Below are 23273 nucleotides of genomic sequence, written 5' to 3'. Positions count from 1 at the left end.
TTGAGGGTGGACAATGGCTTTAGTCCACACAGCTGCTAGGTTGGTTCACGCTTTCTCCCACAGCTGTGCTGTGCTGCACGTTGGAGTTGCTAGAAGCTAAGTTCACTTACTGTTTTGAACACATGCTACGACTAGGCATGTGTCAACCCAAAATGTTTTGCTCACAAGAGTTGCAATAGGCACCGTCCATGGCACTGACAGAATATTGACTCTTAATGTGCTGTTTCATTTCCTAATACTGATAAGGGATTATGGGGTATTCATGTACTGCTAACAATTGATGAGCCCTTGCGTCTACAAGCTTCTTGCCCAGCATTGACTGCAAGCTATAACAATGCTGTGGACCAGAAGGGGCCAAGTAAGACTTTTGGAATGCCCAGCAGAGATTGCCGTTGGACCCAAAGGTTCTCGGGGAGAATAAGAGATAATGCCACTGGACTCAGAGTCCCAAGCAATACAGAGAAATAGGAACAAGGAAGATGACAAAAACTAGATGTATGGGCCTTTAGGGCCACCAAGGGTTTGAAGAATACACTGAGTTCAGAGGTAGTCACACTATACAGACGCACACAAACATACACACTAAATTAAATACATATAGTATATGGTAACAATAATGTGTTGTACCTTTGCTATTGGTTAAATGTCAGAGAAAGAGGAGGTGGACCATCTATATAGAGGGGTATTTAATGTCATGCAAAAATTGTAAGAACGAGTAATCTGTTTATCCTGTACCTGGGACCAGACTCCCTGCATATTTCAATAAACCTAACAACTGATTGAAGAAAAGGACTGCATTTTCTTGAATCTACTTACTTACCATCCTTTTTTTTTAAAGTTACATCAGAGGTTCATAAGGTTTAATAAACACTTCTCTTAATATTCCTTATGTTTGGAGCAGTCCAAAAAAAGTGGCTACATGCTTGTTAAATCAATAGATACATTGTTATAGTTTCTGAAGTTTTTAAACAAAAGGTTGGGAAAGAGCGATATATGGGCAGTTTCCTGGTCACATGGATTGGTTAGTTATAAACAATCATAATTATAATAATCCCTGCATGTTTATCTTGTGTAATCTGTTTAATCCTAGGTTTTTAAATCTTTCATACAGAAGAATTTTTCATTGGGCCAAGCTCTGCATCATTTGCAGTGAGGGGAGGGGTGGTGGTGTATATTCCAGGGGAAATATCCCTCTTTGATGTCCCCACAGAGAATGTCTTTATTAAAATAACTGGTAAGCATTGTAAACAAAATACAAATGTATGTGTCAGTTTAAGCATTCTCTTGGCTGCCCTGATGGAGTACATTAGGGAATAATTGGGGCTGTTGAAGAGGAAGGCCGTCTCATTAGGGATCTTGCCAGGCTGCGCACAAGGGAGCTGCTTGTTTTCTGGGGCGCTGTGTGGAGAAGGAGCTCCTTGAGGTAATCAAGCCCATTCAGAGAGCCTGAAGAGACGAGGCAGCTGAGAACACAGCCCAGACAAGCATCACCTGATTACTGCCATAATCATCAGCCCCTTTGATGATCTCTCCAGTGTGAGCTCTTTGTCTCTCTGGAAAGTATTTTGGAACCCAAGAGATGTCCCTGCAAAAGTACTGTATCAGTGGAGGATGATCTATGTTGAAAATAAGCACAATATTGTGATCATGATTTCCATTTTTGGAGTCAATTTCCCACTTGCCGAATACATCACGTTTTCAGCGTGTGTAAATGCAGGTTCCCTTTCAATTCGAAGATGGCCACCAAACATCATTTATGAGATATATGCCTGCCTATTGGTAGGTGACACTGAGCTCTTACTATCAAAGCTGCCGATATGGGCCCCCCTCCCTCTACCTCCTCGGTCCTGCCTACCAAGGGAATAAAACTGTCACGCAGGGAAGGATCGACCTCTTCGCTTTTCAAGTTGGTAAGGTAAGACAGTCTGTGTTGCATTGAGCCCTTTTTATTACTTAAAGCGCTGTGTTGAGCTTGCTGCTAGTTCCCTTGTACTTCGTGCTGAAAGCTGGCTTTTCTCAGAATCAGTAGCTCCTAAATCGTAGCCCTTTTTTCTCTTTCTTATACTGCCTTCAGCACCTGCTCGCTTGCGTTGCAGGCTGCTTGTCTTTGTCGTCTGTGAGTCGACTGTGCAGTATTAATTTAAGTGAGTGAGTGTGTGTCTTTCACCCTTTCTTTTTTACTTGGGAGAGCGCTGTTACTCCACCAGGGCTAGGCCTGCCTTGTCCCTGTTGTCAAGTTAGTCCACCAGCAGCTCCACTCCGCTATAGGCTACGCGCTGTCCCGGTCTTGTTACTAGACACCCGTAGACATCCCTGTCCAATTACTATGTTGTGTTTACTCTTTTTCTGTGTAACAGCCTACATCGCTTTGCGATTGCAGTCTGCTTAAAACCTTACAGCGCTTGCTGTTTTCTGTTTTCCTCTGCTATTGCTGTAGAGTTCACACTGCTGGACTTCCTCATCCTGCCCTCTCGGTGCACTTAAAAATTTCAATTCACCCGTGTTGCCATGGTGTTTGTTGTATTACCCTCACAGCTTGCTGTTGTGTGAATGTATGTGTGGTTTTTTTTCACTGCTTTGCAGTTTAGAAATAAAAATAATACAAACGTGATTCTTCCACTGGGACCCAGTTCTGCTAGCTCCGCTGTTGAGGCTATTTTCAGCTCGCCTACTCGGCACGCTGTTTTAAAAACAAGAGTCAGTTACCCGCATTGCCGTGGTAACTATTGTTACACGTGCTGCTGTGGTGACTGCTATTTTACCTTGCTGTTTTGTGTGTGTGTGAATGTTTTTTCTTTACTGCCTTGCAGTTTAAAAAGAAAAAGTAGTAGCGTCTTGATTCCTCTACCGGGACCCAGCTCTGCAGGGTCCCGCCCTTGAGTTGAATCAGCAGGCTTATTTTAGCCCGCCTACTTGGCCTGCTTGGTCACCCGTCTGGCATGGTGAATGTGTTTCTCCCATAGCTGGATGGCTATGTGTATCAGCCTATATTTTTTTCCTATTGCTGCCTTTGCAGTAAAAAAAAAAAAAACAGTACAGTTTTATTCCTACCTAACATACCGCAGCTCTGTGAGCCTGTGCTCCACTCTGGCATACGCTATGCGCTGCCACGTTGTGTGACTGCACGCGGTCCAGGACCAGGTTATCGCCGCTCTGCACCATGGTGCAGCACAGTGCACTCCCCTGTACTGCTCTCCTGATTGCCTATTGCAGCCACTCAAGCTGTGTATCCACCCCAGTGTATGCTGTGTGCTACCCCGGGTTGTGTTGACTTCATGCTTCCATGCCTCGGTGCTTAGCGCCTCGGCATGTCACTAACACCTGCACTCGTGCTTCGGTGCACCAATAGTGTATTCTACCTTGCTCAGTGCCCTCAACGCCTCTGCACCCTTGGTGCCTGAGTGCTTTAATACATGGCTGAGCCGTACTGGGCATTGGAAGTTGCGCCTTCCTTTAAAAGTAGCCCCTACCTCCCCTGACCATTACTTTGGACCAGCGGTTGAGGAATTGCTGCAATGCTCCCACCGAGAATGCAAGTCACCTTCTCAGGTAAAGAACAAGATGCTGCCATCTGCTGTACTCGTTAGGCTGTCTGAGACAATGAATGGGTTATCACACTAGACCGAAAAAACGTGTTTCACGTTCCTATGGGTCCAGCGCATAGGAAGTATCTCTGCTCCGCCTGTGATTCGGCCTCTCCTTAACCCCCCCCCCCCCCCCCCCCCCCTCGCACCTTTTCAAAGTGTATGGATGCCATCCTAGCTCCCTTGCGGCTGCAAGTGATCAGGGTGATGAATTACCTGGACGACTGGTTGATCATCCCAGTCACAGGAAGGAGCAGTGGCCCACAGCTATTTGTGAAGAAGCATCTGTTTGAGGCTGGGTCTCACCCTCAACAATGCCAGAGCCAATTAATAGCAGGCCTACCAGCGTCATTCTGACCAGCTCTTTGTCTGCAACAGGACACGGACCCTGGGACAGCACCTTTCAAAGCAGGGACTGTCGCATGGATTGCGGTCACAGTCTCGGCTGCATATGATAGTACTGGCTTACACCCGCCTGGGCGGGTAGCCACTCATTCCACGAGAGGTGTGCCTACGTCATGGACCCTCTTCCGAGGTGCCTCCATGGCTGAGATTTGTGATGCAGCTAGCTTGACTACGCTGCATCCTTTTTCCAGATTCTGTGGCCTTAACGTAATAGATCCCTCATTGCCTTCAATGGGCACAAGGGTCCTTGAGGTTGCACGCTCGCACTGCTGACCCTTGAGCAGGCAGAGCTAAGGCTTCCCTTGTGTACTGCCGTTCTTCCCTCCCTCGCGATGGCTCTGGTATTCGTTTTCCCATAAACAATGTTTGGTGGCCATCTTCGAATTGAAAGGGAATGTTAGTTTACCTGCCGTAAACCTGGTTCCCTGAAAGAGAAGATGGCCACCAACCGCAAGGTCGCGTTGGTCATTATCACGGTCTTGTCGCGAAAAGAGGTCGATCCTTCCCTGAGTAACAGTTTTATTCCCTCGGTAGGCGGGACCGAGGAGATCATCGACGGAAGGGGGGCCTATCAGCAGCTTTGATAGTAATAGCTTAGTGACTCCTACCAATAGGCAGGCGTATATCCCATAAACAATGTTTGGTGGCCATCTTCTCTTTCACGGAACCAGGTTTACGGTAGGTAAACTAACGTTCTTGCTTCTGCTTATAGTGTTAGCTGGGCTGGAGCACAGGGAGGTTATGGGGAACTGCTGCTTGAGTTATTCATTAGAATAATGCATCCAGGATGTACCCTTGAGATGAAACCAGCTTGTTTTCAAGGTTTTGGAGTAAAGGCTGAGGTTGGAACCAGGGATCTCTTGGTTGTTAGTTCTTTGCTTTTAATCAGCAAAATATGTCATGCTTGCTAAATGCACTGTACAAACAAACACCATCTATCAGAATAAATTAATGACATCTACAAATAAAGATATCTGCTGTAAGTGGTCTCATCACACTTCAAATGTACACATTAGGCAGCTGAAATCCCCAAATAACTAGTAATTTTTTTTTTTTTAAATCCATGTTTATTAGGCATTAAAAAGCAAGATCTGGACACAGATTAAAATCTGCCAGGAACGCATCAATCATCATTGAAGAGTAAGCAGCGTTTGTGTGTTAAATGTGTTAAATTCCTTTTTTTTATGGGTTCTGCTGTGCAGTAATAACCAACACAGATGGAATACTGAGATGGAGATTACTGACCGGTTGTTCGCCGATAATTCCTGATGTGGGTATTTGTGGATTGTGCATTTCTTTTTTATTTTGAAGAAGTTTTTGTATTATGTTAGTTGGTAACTAGTTACTTAAAAAGAAGTTTGGTTTTTTGGTATATCTTTTACCTGTGCGTGGAGTAGAACACAAGTTTTCCATCCATTTACTTAAAATTAGTTTGAGGGTGTCCTGGCAAAGCTTGGTAACCCACATTTTCATTTTCTTTAGATAACCTCTCCTTACTTCCGAATACAGTTTTTGACAGAAACGTTTGTGGGGTTTTGAGTTTTTCCCACTACATGTTATTTAATTGTACCAATAAATAAATAGTGGTAAAAAACTATATTCCACCCAGCAGACGAATACAAAATAAAACAAACAAATAGAAATAAAATGTACATTCCATAAGTACATGAATCTGAAATTGTGGGAACTCATATTTTTCCTTCATTGTTTTACTGTCTGTCAGCTCGATTCAGTGCTACTCTGGATTTTCCCCACTGTCTGTTTTTTTTCTGCTGAATTCCCTCCTGGCGGCTTCTTTAGATATGGAAAGATGTCGATGCTCCACTTGACATAGATTGACCCACAATGCTAAATCATCTCATGTTGGAACAAGTTACAGTAAGTCTGGCTTAAAGCAATTAATAAATGCATTTCAATCAGCCGCCCTGAGGGGAAGCACAGAACAGTTGACTAAGAGGTTGTGATTGGGGACAGGGGCTGCCAGCATTTGGAAATTGCCTGTGCATCATTGTGCAGGCTCCTTATTCAAATAATGATGGCACTTAAGAGCCGATTGTGTCAGTTTGTCCATCTGTTTAACTGTCACACTATATGTGATAAACCCAGTAATTACCTTGATGTTGATTTTCACCAAACTCTTATTAGTCTTCTATAGATGTTTGGGATTGTATTTTACTATTATCTGATAAAATCTAGATTTTTTACAAATATTTTAACCTTTCAGTAACTGCGATAACTATGAAATTATGAGGATGTGCATGCATTAGTTTATTTTAAAGGTACATTTGACCCTACCATAGCCCCAAAGTATATTTTTACAGTAAGTAATTTCTAACAAGGAGTATTTTCAGATGATGAATGTTGGAATGGAACAGTATGCTGTGGTTTACTACGAGTCAACCCCTTCTCCTTTCTCTGTTGGTGGTGTGTGTTACTGCTACTCAAGCATAGGTCCCACCCAATATCTGATTATAAATCAAGTATGCAAAATCAATCAATTACAGTTATGGATCTGCTCAATTCATCCTGATATATAGATACCTCCTGTACAAGGAACATGTTGCACAATTTAAAAAAAACAAAAAAAAAACAACATAACTATTAGATGTTTAGTATCAGTTCCTGAGTATGGGATTTATAATAATTTAATAGGATGTGTGTTTATTTTAAGATAGGACTCCAGGTTGAGGGTGTTGAGGTCAGGATTGAGATGAGCTCACAGATCTTTTCAAGAAGCTATGATGTCACCTGCACAGCAGCCAGTGCCATTGTCCCTCATCTTTCACGAGCACTGAAATGTTAAGAAAATGAGGTTATTTATTTATTTATTTATTTTCTGGTGAAACATTTTAAAAAACAAATCCGGGCAAGGACATTTGGTACTTATCTAACATACATCTGCTCACATTGTTTGGGAGGGTGTCGGACTTCAACAGCAACTGCAAAGCGTTGTACGTCAATCACAAGGTTGTTTTGCAGAAAAAAAATTAATCCGTCTGAGTACTAATGGTGCTGCATCCCCCTGGAGACTGTAGAAGCTTATCTGTCATATTTTGCTATTGCCAACAGCTGCACCCCTCCGTGTTAAACTGCATTTCCTTGTTCTTGTGTCTGTTTATGTATCTGTGTATGAAGATGGCACTTTTAATTTCCTGCAATGTTCAAGCTATTGTTTTCTTTCATTTGTGATCGCTGTGCCAGTGTTGTTCTGAGCAGGTGTTCTTCCATCACACCGATACATAAGATTTATGAGCGAGAGAAGGCCATGAGGAAGCATAAGGAAGAAAAGTGAGATCTACAGAGTGTACAAAAAAAGACAACAGCACGGCAAAATAAAGAGTATAAGGGAAAACGCTTGCGCAAGTAAAAAAAAAAAAAAGATATTAGACAAGCTAAAAGAGATGTAGAACTCCATATTGTCTCAGACTTTAAACCCAAACAGTTATTCCACAACAGCAAAAGAACAATCAAGGAAGATGTCAAGAGCCTCAGTAAAAGTATGGGGAATGTAGTGGAGGATGACAAAGCCTATGACATCATATACTTGGACTTTCAACTCTCAAAAAGCCAAAGTGACATGTCAAACTGCAATCCATGAGAATAAAAAAGAAGTACATGGAAGTGGATACAAAACTGGTTAAAACGCAAGAATCAGAGTACTTGCAAGAGGGAAGACGTCTAACTGGGGAAATGTTCTCAGTGGGGTGCTGCAGGGCTCTGACCTTGCACCACTCAAGTTTCTTATCTACATCAATGACTTAAATCAGGGGATAATTACCAAACCTGTGAAATCTGCAGAAAACGCAACACTTGGGCGAGTGGCCGATACGTCAGCAAGGAAATCAAAAAAGATTGAGACCGCATAAAGAACTGGGGAAAAACGTGGCAAATGAAATTCAATGTCAACAAATGTAAAGTGTTACATGCCAGTCACAAAAATATAAGATCCAAATACCAAAGGGCTGGTATAGAACAGGCTCACAAAGAGAAAGGCTTGTATTGTAATGGATTCGTTGCTGTTAGCAACCACACAGTGCGGTGAAGCAATCAAAAAAGGCAAACAGAATGCTTGGATATACAGCCAAAGGTGTAGAATACAAATCCAAGGCAGTTATGCTGAGGTTCTATAATGCACTGGTGAGACCACACTTGGAGCACTGTGTTCAATTCTGGTCACCACAGCACCAAAGGGGACATTGTGACCTTGGAGAGAGTCTAATGAAGAGCAACCAGACTAATTCCAGGGCTTAAAGATGTGAGAGAGAGGTTGAAAGCATTGAAACTGTTAGCCTAGAACAAGGAAAAATCAGGGGGGACATGAAGTCCTTAAAATCTTAAAAGGAGTTGACATAGTTAACCCAATACTTTAAGTACAGTGCAGAAACCAGGACCAGTGGACACAGTTGGAAGTGAAGTAGATAGATTTAGGACAGAGGGAAGGTGACACAGAGAGTGGTAAGGGTATGGACCGGGTTACCTAGCCATGTTGTTGAGGCAGAATCACTTGGATCCTTTAGACCCAACTTGACAATGTTCTGAGATCAGTCAGCTACGAGGATAATCAATCTGAGAGCTGTGTTGCGCTGGAGTTACCTAGATAAAAAGGAAGCTGCACCTGGGGAGGGAGAAGGAGGACCGGCAGTCGTGTCCCACTCTGGTGAGCATATTGCTCAGGAGAGCAAAGGATCGAGGGGGCACAAGCGGTGCCAGTATGACGGGCTTCAGGAGCAGTGGAACGGAACGTGAGCTTTTCATCCCCTTAATACTGTTGCTCTCTCACTCTCTGTTAATCTTGCAGTGGTGGTATACACAACCTTTAATATCGTATCAATTTTAGTGAAGTCTGTAATACAAGTATTTAAGGGCTTTTATAGAATAATAGCTCATGTTTTTATGCACATTTAGACAGTATATGTATTTATTAGAATAGTGTGTATTTATTGGAATTATTTATTGGAATTATGAACTATAGTTATATAGTTCATATATATAGTTGTGTGTTATATATTTAAATATGTAGTATTGGTGCCGGGGTTAGACACCCAGTGGATAAGAATGGTATTGCAGCTATTATTGTATATATTTTGTTTTTGTGTGATGGTTTAGTAATGTATGAAATGCCATCCGGGTCAAAAACGCATTAATTAGTACACGTTCTCATTTGACTTTAATACGTGCTGCAATTCTAATTACTACGCATACTAATTTGCCAATCAGATCGCTGAAAATGAAATGAAAACCAATGAGTTTAAAGAAAATAACATGTGTAATAAATAATCCAATTAAAAGTCGCCTTATTTGCCATTCCCACCCTTCGTGGTGGTTTATGGACTTTGTATTGTGTAAAGTCTTGTGAAAGATGGATAGACCCAAACCTGCGGTTCAGAGCCTTAGAAATGGATTCAGTGGTAACCCCATTGCAGCTAATATGTAATTTTAAACAAGTGTTGAAAGATCTGACATTGCATCTAATAATAGCTATAGTAACTCCATATTTTAGTGTAAAACTAAAATTTATATAATTAAAAAAACAAACAAAAAAAAAAAACTGTTGTATACATTGTTAATACAAACTGAACTGAGTCACGGTCAACACTATCTGTCTCAAGAAGTCGGTACCACTCAGCAAATCTATATTTGCACCGTAGAAGAAAATCTCTCACCACCGTGATTTGTAATTTTCCTTATTCTTAATTTTTTTAACCGTATTTCACGCCTGAAATTAAAAATATGCTTTCCCAAAGGTGACTGGGTTAATTGTAATTACCCTGCATAATTATAAAATGACCAGCAACTACGTAGTTACTACTGTAAAATGACCAGTCCCTACATAGAAAATGCGTAGCTCATTTACATTTACTGAGAACATGTAGTACATGTATACACATAGTATTTTATGTAGTCTGATTGGTCCAAATCAATACATGTACTAAATATTTAAAACACGTACTAAATAACAAGTTTTTGACCTGGATGACTTTCCATAGTTTGGCAACACGTCTCCCGTTACGCGTCCAGCTACTTACTCAGCAGCACGCATACGCTGAGGAACCAGCGACAGAGTAAGTCGTGTTGCAGGACACTGCGCTCAATTTATTTGCTTCAAATAAATATTTATAAATAAAATAATAGTTCTTCATTCCATTATTGTCAGTAATATGGGGGAAAAAACATAACAGATATCAATTTAGTTGCTGAAACATTATCTGCTTATATCCGCTCATTTCTCTATATTTATAAATATCATCCATCCACAGTTCAAAGCACCTTTGACCATTGTGCCATAGTCCACTTTCTGTGTTCCTGTGCATATTTTAGCCTTTTAGTCTTACTGCAACGCATCCTTTAAGTTCTGATTTCAAGAGTGACCTTCGTATTGTTGATTTGATGGACAATGACACCTGTGCCTTCTGCCAGTTCTGTTGTCAATTCAACGATTCTCTTCCTTAAGGATATTATCTTCAAGTATTGCTCATCCTTGTTAGACAGCTTTTTTGGGTCTTCCAGTCCTCGGTTTGTCAATTACAGATGATGTCTCTCTGTACTTGTTGATTGTGCTTCGGATACCACACCTTGAAAATCAAGTGATGTGAGCTATTTCACTCAATGTTTTTCCGTCTTTATGCAAGTCAAGGTTGTTATAATAGTAGAAAACACTAGTGGAGGCTTTGAGTAAATCGGTAATGCTCATAATGCATCAGAGTAGAAAAATGCAACATGTCTAAGATTTTTGTACAGCAGTGTATATAGTAAAACTTGTGAGACAGAATGATGCTCTTTTTATACATCAAATACATTTACAGTGCTTTTCCATTTCTTTCTTATCTCCAAAGAAGTTCATGTGATGTTTTGTTTCTGCGTGCTGCTGTAAACTGTCTTCGCTTTTTAAAAATGAAATCCCTGTCTCAGGGACTAGCAAGAAAATCTGTAGGAGTGGAATTCAATCCCTCTTCTATCCAATGATATGCGTTCCCAGCCTGTAAGGCCATACATTTATCGTGTTTACCCAATCACAGGTCCAGAAGGACACTTCAGTATAGTTGTGTTTCGATCCGTTGGTGATGATGGCATTATTTTGAGAGCTTGATAGATAGCCAGAGCTCCTGGTCAGGGTTGCCAGAAAATAAAATAAGTTTCTAGCCCAAAGTAATACACTACCCATAATAGAATGTATGGCATATCCACACATATTGATGTGTGTTGTTGTTACAACAGTGATGTAAGCACTAAGGGTTGTGTGTCATTAATCCTTTCAAACTATTCAAAATCTATCCAAATTTAATACCTGCACAAATGCCCCAAGCTAGCCCAAAAATTAGGCACTCACCCCAAGACATTTTTTCAAGCACAATAAAAAAAATACAAGCCCAGTTGGGCATGAAATCACCCTGGAGATAAACTTTAATTGCCATTGACAGTCACAGCAATCAGCCAACAATTCCAAATCATAATGATTGGAACAGAAGTAGCTGCCAGACAGTTTCCAATCAGAACTCTTCTCAGTCCGGTCGTTCCAGCACCTTTATTACCAGCACTCAGACAATAACTGGGAGGGATGAGCTGGAAAGGAGAACACAGACACCAGCTAGACAGGCAGAATGTGGATTTTACAAGAACAAAGGCTGGACAAGTTCCAACCATGTCCTAAGAAATTCATCACTCAGTCCTCTTTCTGCTCCCAGACACTGAAATTATTTATTTATTTATGTATTCTTTTATTTGTTTATTGTCTTTCTTTCTTACCATATCTTCCTCTCCCCACCCTGTGTCTCTCTACCTTTTAATCAATCAATCTTTATTTCCGATATAGCACCTTTTGTGATAAATTGATTCAAACTGATTTACAGATACAAATACCAAAAATTAATATACAAAACAATTTAGAGAAATAGTTAAAAGATAGGACGATAAAACACACTTTTAAATTACATACATTAAAATATTTAAAAAGTCATTAAAATTATTATTTTAAAAATATCTAGTGATGAAAATATGTAGTATACAAAAATTTAAATAAGTAGTATAAAATAGAGTCATACATTTTCCCTTAAAGTACATACGCTAAATTATACAAATGTGTTTTTAATCTTACTTTAAAAGCAGCAAGAGATCTTCCCTCCCTTACAAATTGTGGCAAATCATTTCACAACTGTGGGGCTCTGAAGCTGAACACTCTGCCACCTGCCTTCTTTATCTCTATCCGTAGAATATTGAGTAAGCCTTTGTCCTCTGATCTAAGAGTGATTCGGGACATATGAGGTTAGCAAATCTTTTACATATAGGGGAGAAAGGTCATTTAAACTTAATATGTTAGAAGCAAGACATTAAAATCAATACTACCAACCCATACAGGAAGCCAATTTAAGGCTGTTAGCACACGTGTAATGTGTTCATGCTTCATTGTTCTTGTTAAAAGTCTGGCAGCAGCATTTTGCACAAGCTGCAATCGAGATAAAACACAGCTTGAAATACCAGAGAAAAGAGCATTGTATTAATGAATCCTACGTGTTATAAAAGCATGCATCAGTCTCTCAGCATCTGACAGCGAAAGGGAACGTCTTAGTTTAGCAGTATTTCCTAAATGAAAAAAGACACTTTAGTTACATTCCTAATGTGTGGCTCCAATGAAAGATCTGGATCAAAAATGACACCCACATTTCTCATTTCAGTGTTCAGGTCAGAGGAGAAGCTGCCAAATGTAAAATCGGACAGATTTATATTATTTAGTTGAGTCTGTGATCCCTAAAGAATCATCACTGTTTTAGTTATGTAGGGGTCTTGTAGTCTGAGCATAATAAAAAAAAAAATTGGATGAAGAGTAACAGTGAAAAAATTTACTTAATGTTTTTGGGCACAGAAAAAAAAGGAAAATAAATTTTAAAAAAAAGGATGGACAGAAAGGAAGGTAAAAAATAAAAAGCATTACAGGTGGAAGTACTGATATTGGGATGGGAGTCATTTTCAATAAATTTGGAGTCACATACTTATACCACTGGGTTGATTGGACTTCACACTCAAGTTGTGAAGGATCTCTTGACCTTACAGGTTATATAAAGCCTGAGTTGAGCCAGTGGGAAAGCAAGCTGGATTGGCACCCTACAGAATGGCAGGCTTGTGAAAGTCTGGTTTAGATTGTCTGTGCACCATGTGACTATCGGCTCCATGGTGACCAGTGCGCAACACTCCCTGATCAGAGACTCCGTCTACCTCTCACACACAGACATGCCCCAGCCACTCTCCCCAAACACATTCACTCTCTACCCTCACCCACAAACATGCCCTAGCCCCCCTCTACCTCTCACCCACAGACACGCCCCATCCCCTCTCCCCAGACACATCCCCTCAATACACTCACCCACAAACATGCCCTAGCTCCCTGCTACCCTCACTCTCAGACATGTCCCAGCCCCCATCGCCAGACACATCTCCCTCTACCCTCACTCATAGACACACCCCAGCCCCTTGCCTCAGACACATCTCCCTCTACCCTCACTCACAGTCACGCCCCAGTCCCTTGGCCCAGACACATCCCCTGCTCTACCTTACCCTGCAAACCCAGTTCCCTCCTGAGCCCAGTTTCTCTCTTTGCTTCAATGGCTAGCCTTGATAACATTATTGCTCTTCATGCAAAATGACAGTTCTGCCTGGATTTTGTAGTTCCTAATTTCCTTATTCTAGGTCATTTCTTTCATTTGTAGTAGCTAGTATGCCTTTGCATCATTATCTACTCCCAATTATGCATACTTCCCTGTCTGTAAAGTTGCTATAACCAATATTAGTTTTATATAATCCAAATTAAGGTCATTGCAATGAGGTCACTCATCAGCATAGTTGCGATGGATGAAATGTAATTAAGCCAACACAAACAGTCCCCTCCCCTTCCCCCCACCGTCTCTACAGCACTGTAGGGGATATGAGTGGGAAATTAAAAATGTAGGATCTGAAAACATTTGGAGAATGTAGGACACTGGCTGACACCGCCCCTGGACAGGATCAATGAAAGCAGGAGCCAACATTGGCCCCCTTCTCTCGTCACTCACATATACAACTGGTCCTGGATCCAGCTCAAGCCCCTACTCTACCTGCCATCTCTCTGTCCCTCCCCTCAGTCTCTCACTCTTTGTGTCCCTCTCCCCACTCTCACAGTGCATAGATTATAAATGTCTATAAGGGAAAATGCCAGTGCAAAATTTCTTCATTGATCCTTCTACAATACAAAGGTTGCCAGTGCCTGAGGAAGAAAAACAAGCCCATACCATCACACAACCTTCACCATGTTTAATACTGGGCATGATTAACTGTTCTTTAAATTCTTCTCCTCTCTTCCTCCAAACATTGTTGCTTACTTGGTCAAAAAAAGTAATATTTTGGTTTACATTTTTTTTTAGATGTGCACACAAGTGAAAACTCATGTTTAGCTTAAATAAACTCTTCAAAATGTTTTAGAAAAGGGGGAATTGTACAAAGAAAAAACACCTCAATGTGTTGGTTTTTGTGTATTACAGCCCTCATAACAGAAAATACTAGGATCAAAACAAAAAAAAAATGTGATCACTATGCTTAACATCTACCTTGCAAGTTGGGCCCATGTTTGAAAAGCGTGAAGCACACCTACATCTGTACCCTGATTCTGACACGCTTACCAAAATCTGAAGCAGCACTGTCTAGATGCTGTTTTCTTAATGTTAATTCCTACTGTCCCACACATCACTTGACATTTTAGAAAAGTTCATGCAAATTCTGGCAATGTGGTAAATCGGTGCAAGGCAAAACATGTTGTGATAATTATTTCTAACATTTATCAACTATGTCATTTATGAGAACACTGATGCAGCTTTTTGCCTTCAAATTCATGTGCAGTAATGTTTGTTTCGAATATCTAAAGAAAAGTATTATTACTTTGTAATAATCCAAATGAGTCCATACCGCTGTTTTCACATTGCCCTGCTAAGGTCTGCTCTCGTCGATCAGAGAATGAGCACTGACACAAAGCGAAATGAGCGGAGATTTGTGAAATCTGATCAGAATGAAAGCTAGTCCAATCAACATGCAGTGATTATATTGATGTTAATGGTGAGCAATAGCAGCTAATAGAAACAGAAGCAGTATAAGGAAACAGAATGCAATCAACACAAACTGTGCTGAATGAAAGCGCATTTGAGAAACATTGCACTAGTGGACTGTGTGAGTGAATGGAACGCAACTGCGTTGGATGAAAAGCAGATTAAATAAGTCTTGGTTCCCACTACCAGCATCAAAATATTTATCTGCAGGGTAAATTTACCTATTCAACATCAGCAACTCTGAGCAATGAAGTGCCTCTTACCATCTGACCTTAGTCTATCTCCCCTTAATTTCATTGGGTGACCTTTTTTCAAAACTCACAAATCAAGCTGATGTTTGGTACTTCTCTGGTATATCTGGCCCTGTGATGAGTGTGGGAGTGCTGGAGTGTTTGGCAGGAACAGCACGTGGAGTAGAGGGATGATGGTATCTGGCTAATGATTATGTGTCACTGAGCTGTGAGTGCAAGTGCCTGGCAACATACGGAGGCAGGGGAAGAATTAAGGTAGCCATCGCTCTGTCAGAGAGCTGCCATTTGTAAGATGCTGGAGCAGCTTCTGAACATGCACAGGTTCTGAAAACCCGAACATAGAGTAGAGGTTAACAGGGTAAAAGGATGAAGCTCAGAGTTAATGGTAAAGAGGTGAGGTTTGGACTATGGGTCACCTCCGCACCTCCTCTCCCCTTGAGAGGTGTGACTGATCATTTGCCTTGTAAACCTCCTGTCGTCTCACCGCTCCCCACCTTGTCCAGATGCAGTAGTCCCTGACAGTTTTTAATGTCCCACACTGAGGGACCAACTTATAGTGAGGCAGGACACTTTTTTCATAATGAACTGGTCGCTATCTGCTACCTCTTGTGAGGTGTGGTTTATCATGGTCACTTGGGTACTGCCTAGTGCAAGTCTCCTAGATGTCAGTGTGCTATATATATATATATATATATATATAGATATATATATATATATATATATTAATATATATAATATATATATATATCTGCAAGACGCAGAGTGGAGGCTGAAGAAAAGTGAAACTGATTTAAAAAAGCATGAGGTAATCTCAGTTTAATCAGTCTCTAAAGAAACTCATCCATACATCAATAAACAGAGCCTAAGGAAGTAAAAGTAAGAAACAAATTATTAAACACCTACATTTTCCAGAATTATACCGAGAGAATGTATCCACATCTCTCTGCCCCTATACCAAACACACTGTCCCTTCCCCCGCCCTTATCACAATCACACTGTCCCTCCCTCATGCCACTATCACAAGCACACTGCCCCTCCCCTCTCCCAATCACAATCACACTATCGCTCCCCATTCCCTTATTACAAATACACTGCCCCTCAGCCCTTATCACAATCACACTGCCCCTCACCCTGCCCTTATCACAATCACACTGCCCCTCACCCTGCCCTTATCACAATCACATTGCCCCTCGCCCTGCCCCTATCACAAACACACTGCCCCTATCACAATCACACTGTCCCTCCCCCCTGTCCCAATCACAATCACACTGTCCCTCCCCCTGCCCCTATCACAATCACACTGTCGCTATCACAATGACACTGTCCCTCCCCCTGCCCCTATTACAATCGCACTGTCCCTCTCCCTGCCCCTATCACAATCACACTGTCCCTCCCCCCTGTCCCAATCCCAATCACACTGTCCCTCCCCCTGCCCCTATCACAATCACACTGTCCCTCCCCCTGCCCCTATCACAATCACACTGTCGCTATCACAATGACACTGTCCCTCCCCCTGCCCCTATTACAATCACACTGTCCCTCTCCCTGCCCCTATCACAATCACACTGTCCCTACCCCCTGTCCCAATCCCAATCACACTGTCCCTCCCCCTGCCCCTATCACAATCACACTGTCGCTATCACAATGACACTGTCCCTCCCCCTGCCCCTATTACAATCACACTGTCCCTCTCCCTACCCCTATCACAATCACACTGTCACTATCACAATGACTCTGTCCCCCCCCCCCCCCCCCCTTTCCCCCTCCTCCCATATCCCTGACTTGCAGCTGGACTGAATTTGAGGTTGTGTGTAGTGTGGAAATAGGTCTGCATTCATGTTTATTTTTACAATCTATAGTACAGTATACTTAATATTTGTCTTTGACCACAGTTTGTATTTTGAAAAAATCCTCACGTAGCAATGACAAAATAAATAAATATGTTCCCCCTGAAGAGGCTTGTCTAGACCAGCATGCTGGCTCTATGGAGAGGGAGGGTGCAGTGGAATAGCAGAGCAGCAGACCTGACTGCCAGGACACACACTCAGGGGGAAGCCAGAAATAGTAATGAGGGAGCAGGAGAGGGGGAGGGAGAGGGACAAGGGTCTATGGGGTTCAGTTGAGAAACAGTCAGGATGCAGACTACACATACAGTTTGGGATATGGATTCAAAAACACAAATGTTTCCAGCCCTGTGTCAATACATGTATTGCTCTTAATCTTGGCAGAGATGGTAGCTGACTCAGAGGATGTGGAAAAAGAGCAAACCGCACACTCAATTGTGCTCCAAAAATGTATATCTTTAATTCATAAAAGCATATCTCTCACGTTTCGACACGAACATGCCTTCATCAGGGTGTCAGTGAGCCTTGGAGTCAATCGTATCTCCTCCAAGGAAGACCCAGCACAGGATGAAACAGTATGGTGCTGTAAAATGGACAGTTGATTGTCAATTACTATAAGAGGCATGTTGTTCGGATCCAGAGTTTCCATTAAAATGATTTATTGATTGAGCTGATATACCTGCCAGGATGAGTCGGAGCTGGATTCTATAGAGCATTTTGCTGCACTTGGGAAATCACCTTGGATTAAATCGACTAGGTGGTTGATACAATCCAGAATGATTCCCTGGTGCTGTAAAATGCTCTAAACACCGAGCGGTGGCTCATCCCAGTGTGGGTAATATTAATGAATTATAATTGCTTTAAATGACTATCATTCGTGTAAGAATTACTTACAGAGTTGGAAAATAACTATTTGTAGACAATTGCATTAATTGTTTTAAATAGCTGTAAGTAATTATGGAGAGTAGCCATTCACTAACTACATGTGCCCCCAATTTATTTCTACTGCTTTTCCTAGCGGGTAAGCCAGAACTGAAGATGACAAAAACAGAATCATTTCTTAATTACCCTGAAGGGCTGTGTGTAATTAGCACTGCAGACAGCTTGCCTGGGACTTTACATTTTGTGAGAATGCTCCATGTTCAAGTACAACTTAAGAAGTACTGTCTTTTTCAAACATTTACTGGACCAGTAAGCTCACAAGAGATCATGAGAACATGACACTTTATACAGTTTTGGAAGCACCCTCACAGTACATGCTGGGCTCCATTTAACTCTGAGCAATGTTCTTATAGTCCCTTGTTCTTACAACCCATGTGTAAAAATAAAAGTGCATAGCGTACTCTCAATATACCCTGTATTTCTTAAATATATTTGGTGATCCATAATGTATAGTAATATATGAAGTTATTGAGAAAGACTTACAGCCAAAATGTTAACCCGGTTTCTTTTAGTATTTATAAATATATGAATCCACTCTTCCAGCAGCAACCTGCTTGGATTGTGTTTTGCTGTTTGCAGTCAGAAGGAAGAAAGTAGAGATTTTGATAAGAACAATTGAATGCTTGTTGCTGATGTACCTACATTAGCTGGTTGAAGGAATTCATTTTCTAGTGTTCAGAGCTGTGGTTGATTGAAGTGAACTTAGTGTGTAAACTGGACCAGCTCTAGACCTGCAGGAAAGTACAAATCTGCAAACAGTGCCTTAGAACACCAGCCATTCTAAGCACCAGCCATCTAAGGGCCACATGTCCAAGGACAGTTTGAAGTGTGGCAGTCTAAGGGCCACAAGTCCAAGGGCAGTCTGAGCTGTGGCAGAGTGAGGACCTTTTCCAAATCCCTCCCAGTGGCTACTAGAGACCTTTTTCCAACTCTTAACATCAGCTGCATTTAAGTACCATGTGGCAGAGCAAAGCTCTGCCCTTTAAATTGGCAGGGATGGGGTTAACTTCCCCTACCTGCCTGGGTTTATTATGTTCAGGTGGCTGGGGTTGATTAGTTGATTAGGTTGATTAACTATCAATCAGCGCCCAGCCACCTGATATAAAAGGAGGCCTCTGCTTCTCATTAGGAGAGAGGGAGCTGAGGAAGCAGGTTGTTTTTTTTTTTGGTTGTTTGGAAAGTTTGAATCCAGTGAAGGCATTGCCCAGCCTGGAAATTGTTATTTTTGTAAGTTTTGCTTTTTTTCTTTCTTTGTGTTTAAATTGCTTTGTTTTGGCCCTTGTGCCCTTTCATTTTTTTGTTTATTTATAATAAAATAGTTATTTTTTTGAACTGCAGTTTGTCTCTGGGCCTCTTTCCACTCTCCAGCCTGCTACATACCATTATAAAGGTGGTGTTGTTTTAATTAGGTGATCTACTGTTGTGATTAGTACTAGGTGAGTGTGGTTAAATTGAATATAGGTTTATTTGCAATTTGATTGGTTTCAACACAATAATTTTTAGTTGTGTGAGCCCACTGAAGTGAATTAAAACTACTGTATTGCTTAAGTATTGTCTTTAGCGGAGTTTAGTATAATAGGCAGCTATCCTATTTGTGCGCCAGCACGAAGCAGCAGCCAACCAAAGAGCTGGGAGTCTAGCTGTGGGAGTCCACCGAGGAAAGACCTCTGAGAAGAGGCTGTTGGAGAAAATTCGAACCTAGCAGCACTCTACAAGACGCCAACTACTAGAGATGTCTGTACCCTCTACTCACCATTCCTGCTCCCACTACTACTGCACCTATCTTTCACCTGTCCTGCTGACTGTCTCTTACATCCTTGTTCTGTCCTCTCACTCCTGTCCTCTGTTCTCTCTCTGCCGCTGCTCCCCTAACCCCTCTAACCTCATCCCTCTGCCTCTCCCCTGTCCCACTCTCTCCCCTCCCACACTCTCTCTGGTGCCCTCTGGAACTGCCACTCTTCTGCTAACAAAGATGATATCATCTCTGCCTTTGCTCCTACCACTCTCTCAATTTCCTTGATCTCACTGAAACCTGTCTTGATAACACTAACTCCTGCCCCCCTGTCCTCTCTCCTCGTCCTGTCCCATACTCCGCATCTCAACTCGTCTATCTCCTCTCCACTCCTCCCTCCTCTCTGTCTACCCCAACTGTCCTGTTAAGTGATTTCAATATCCATCTCTCCAACCCCACCCACTCTGCTGGATTACTTCCTTTCCTTAACTCCTTCAACTTCTTTCTCTCCATCCCCTCCTATCCACAAAGCTGGTCATCAACTGGACCTCACCTTCTCCAGGGCCTGCTGCTCCTCCACCCTCTGTCACCCTTCTGGACCTCTCTGATCACTATTTCATCTCTTTTTCTCTGTCTCTCCCCTCTCTCTACTCCACCTACCCCCACTGTCACCTCCCGCCTAAACCTCCTCTCTCTCTCCCCCTCTGACCTTACCTCCACTGCTCTCTCTCATCTCCCACCTACCGACTCCTCTCAACTCTCTGTAGACTCTGCTACCTCCTCCCTCGGCTCTCTCTGTCCCCTCACCTCCCCAACGCTGGCTCTCCTCTGTGCTCTGCTCAGCAAGAACGAAACTGCGCTCTGTTGAAAAGAAATGGAAGAGAACCAAACTCCCTGCTGCCCTAGACCTCTTCCACTCCCTCCTTTCCTCCTTCTCCTCTACTCTCTAAACACTACTATTTCCAATCTATTATCCAATCCTCCACTAACAACCTCCGGAAACTATTCCCTACCTTCTCTTCCCTCCTCCTCTATCCTGTGATGACTTTGCCTCTTCTCCTCTAAAATCTCTATCTGTAAACTGTTTAACACCTCTCCCTCCCCCGCCCCATCCCACTCCAACCCCAACACCCTCTGTCTCCCCTACTAACTCACCCTCCTTCTCTCCCCTCTTAGTCTCCGACCTCTCCTCCCTCCTCCAGGGCCACAAACCCACCATGAGCGCCCTCAACCCCCTCCTCAAACACCTCCTTCAAGCTGCTGTTCCTGCTCTACTCCCCTTCATCTTCTTCCTTCTCAACAAATTTCTCCTCTCTGGCCTCTTTGCCTCTGCCTTCGAATAAGCCTCTATCACCGCCCTCCTCAAAAAATCTACCCTCGATCCCACATCCCTCCAGAACTACCATCCTGTATCCCTCTTACCCTTCCTCTCTAAAACCCTTGCGAGGACAGTACACCACTAATACTCTGCTTTCCTGTCTAACCACTCTCTGCTCGACCCTCTCCAATCTGGTTTCTTCTCTGCTCACTCCACTGAAACTGCTCTCCTGTCTGTCAGCTAAACTCTGCCCATGCTGCCTCTCTTCCTCCTAATTCTCCTTGATCTCTCTGCTGCCTTTGGCACTATCAATCACTCTATTCTCCTATCCTCTCTCGCTGACCTCGGAATCTCTGGCACTGCTCTGGCCTGGTTCTCCTCCTACTTCTCCGATCGCACCTACCAGGTAACATAACTCAGCTCAACCTCCACACCTCACCCTCTCTCAACAGGAGTCCCCCAAGGATCAGTCTTGGGTCCTCTCCTGTTTTCTCTCTACACCCGCTCCCTGGGCCTCCTCATTGCATCCTTTGGTTTTTCAAACCATTTATATGCTGATAATGCTCAGATTTTCCTCTTTCCTCCCTCTGACCACACAATCCCCTCCCGTACCTCTACATGTCGGACTGCGATCTCCTCCTGTACTGCACTCACATCACTTCAAACTCACCTCTCTGAATCTGACCTCCTTTTCTTCCCTTCCTCATCTTCCCCCACCTGTGATCTCTCTATCTCCATTCCTCTGGAATCTACCACGCTCGCTCCCTCCTCTTCAGCCAAGAATCTCGGAGTAACCCTGGACCCCTGCCTCTCCTACTCCCAGCATATTTCCACTCTAGCACACACCTGCCGTTTCTTCCTGAGCAACATACAAAGAATCCAACCCTTCCTCACCAACTACTCCAGTCAACTCCTCGTCCAGGCCCTGGTACTCTCCCACCTAGACTACTGCAACTCCCTCCTGGCTGGCCTCCCTGCATCCGCCACCCATCCACTCCAGCTTATCCAGAACTCCGCTGCTCGTCTGGTGTACTCTGTGCCTCACTTCTCTCATGCTACTCCACTGCTCCGCTCGCTCCACTGGCTCCCGATCACCGCTCGCATCCAGTTCAAGACTCTTGTACTCTCCTACTGATGCCTTGACCAGGCTACACCTAGCTACCCCCAGACATTCATCCTTCTCTACATCCCCACCCAACCTCTCCACTCCGCCCGCACTAGGACTGGCTGTACCTCCTCTACGCTCCCCTGCCTTCAGAGGCTGCTCCTTCTCCACTCTCACCCTGCAGTGGTGGAACAACCTTCCTATGGATGTCAGGATTGCCCAGTCCCTATCTACCTTCGGCACCTCCTCAAGACACATCTCTTTAGACAACACCTGTAAAACTCAACTCTTCCCTTCTGGACAATATAGCACTCTACCTTTAATACACTTTACCTTGCAATATCTGCTTCCTATTTTACTGTATTTAACTCTGCAGTTAATCCAATCTGTAGTATATTGTATTTCACCTGCACTCGTATCTAACCCTGATGTAATTATCAACACTGTTATCTGCTCTTGAACTGCCCCGATATCAGATCATACTGGGTTTTGTATTTGCTCTTATTAGGACTGAAGTCATTGTATTTTGTATCTTGCTCTTAATTGTACTGTGATTCTTGATATGTATTTTTTGTATACAACTGTAAGTCGTATACAAAAAATAATGATGTTGGCCCACATACCAGTAGATTGGCAGTATGCTTTTCTTAATCCTTTATGACAGAGCAGTATGCTTTTCTTTGGATGTTTATAATTTTCTGAATACTAAAATGGATGACAGAAATGCAAACAGTATATGATCGCAGTAGTGTGTGCAGGATGGTATTACAGCTTCAGTAGTTTTGTCAAGTCCCTTCAGCTAACACTGTCTTCCCTATACTGCTGTCACACACTGAGTTTCAAAGGAATCTCAGTGCACACAAGCAAAGACAATACCCAATCCCTTAAGTAAACAAATGGAAAACAGCAATGCAAACAGAGAAACCGGTATATTTTTGCGAACTTTCCCATAGGAAGTAAGCATTTGAATACTTGGACACACTGCAGTTTATATTTACTGCATGGACTTAGCACACAATTCTGTGATTG

This window comes from Polyodon spathula, chromosome 3, assembly GCF_017654505.1.
Source record: "Polyodon spathula isolate WHYD16114869_AA chromosome 3, ASM1765450v1, whole genome shotgun sequence".
NCBI lineage: Eukaryota > Metazoa > Chordata > Actinopteri > Acipenseriformes > Polyodontidae > Polyodon > Polyodon spathula.
This window is presented reverse-complemented; position numbering follows the sequence as displayed.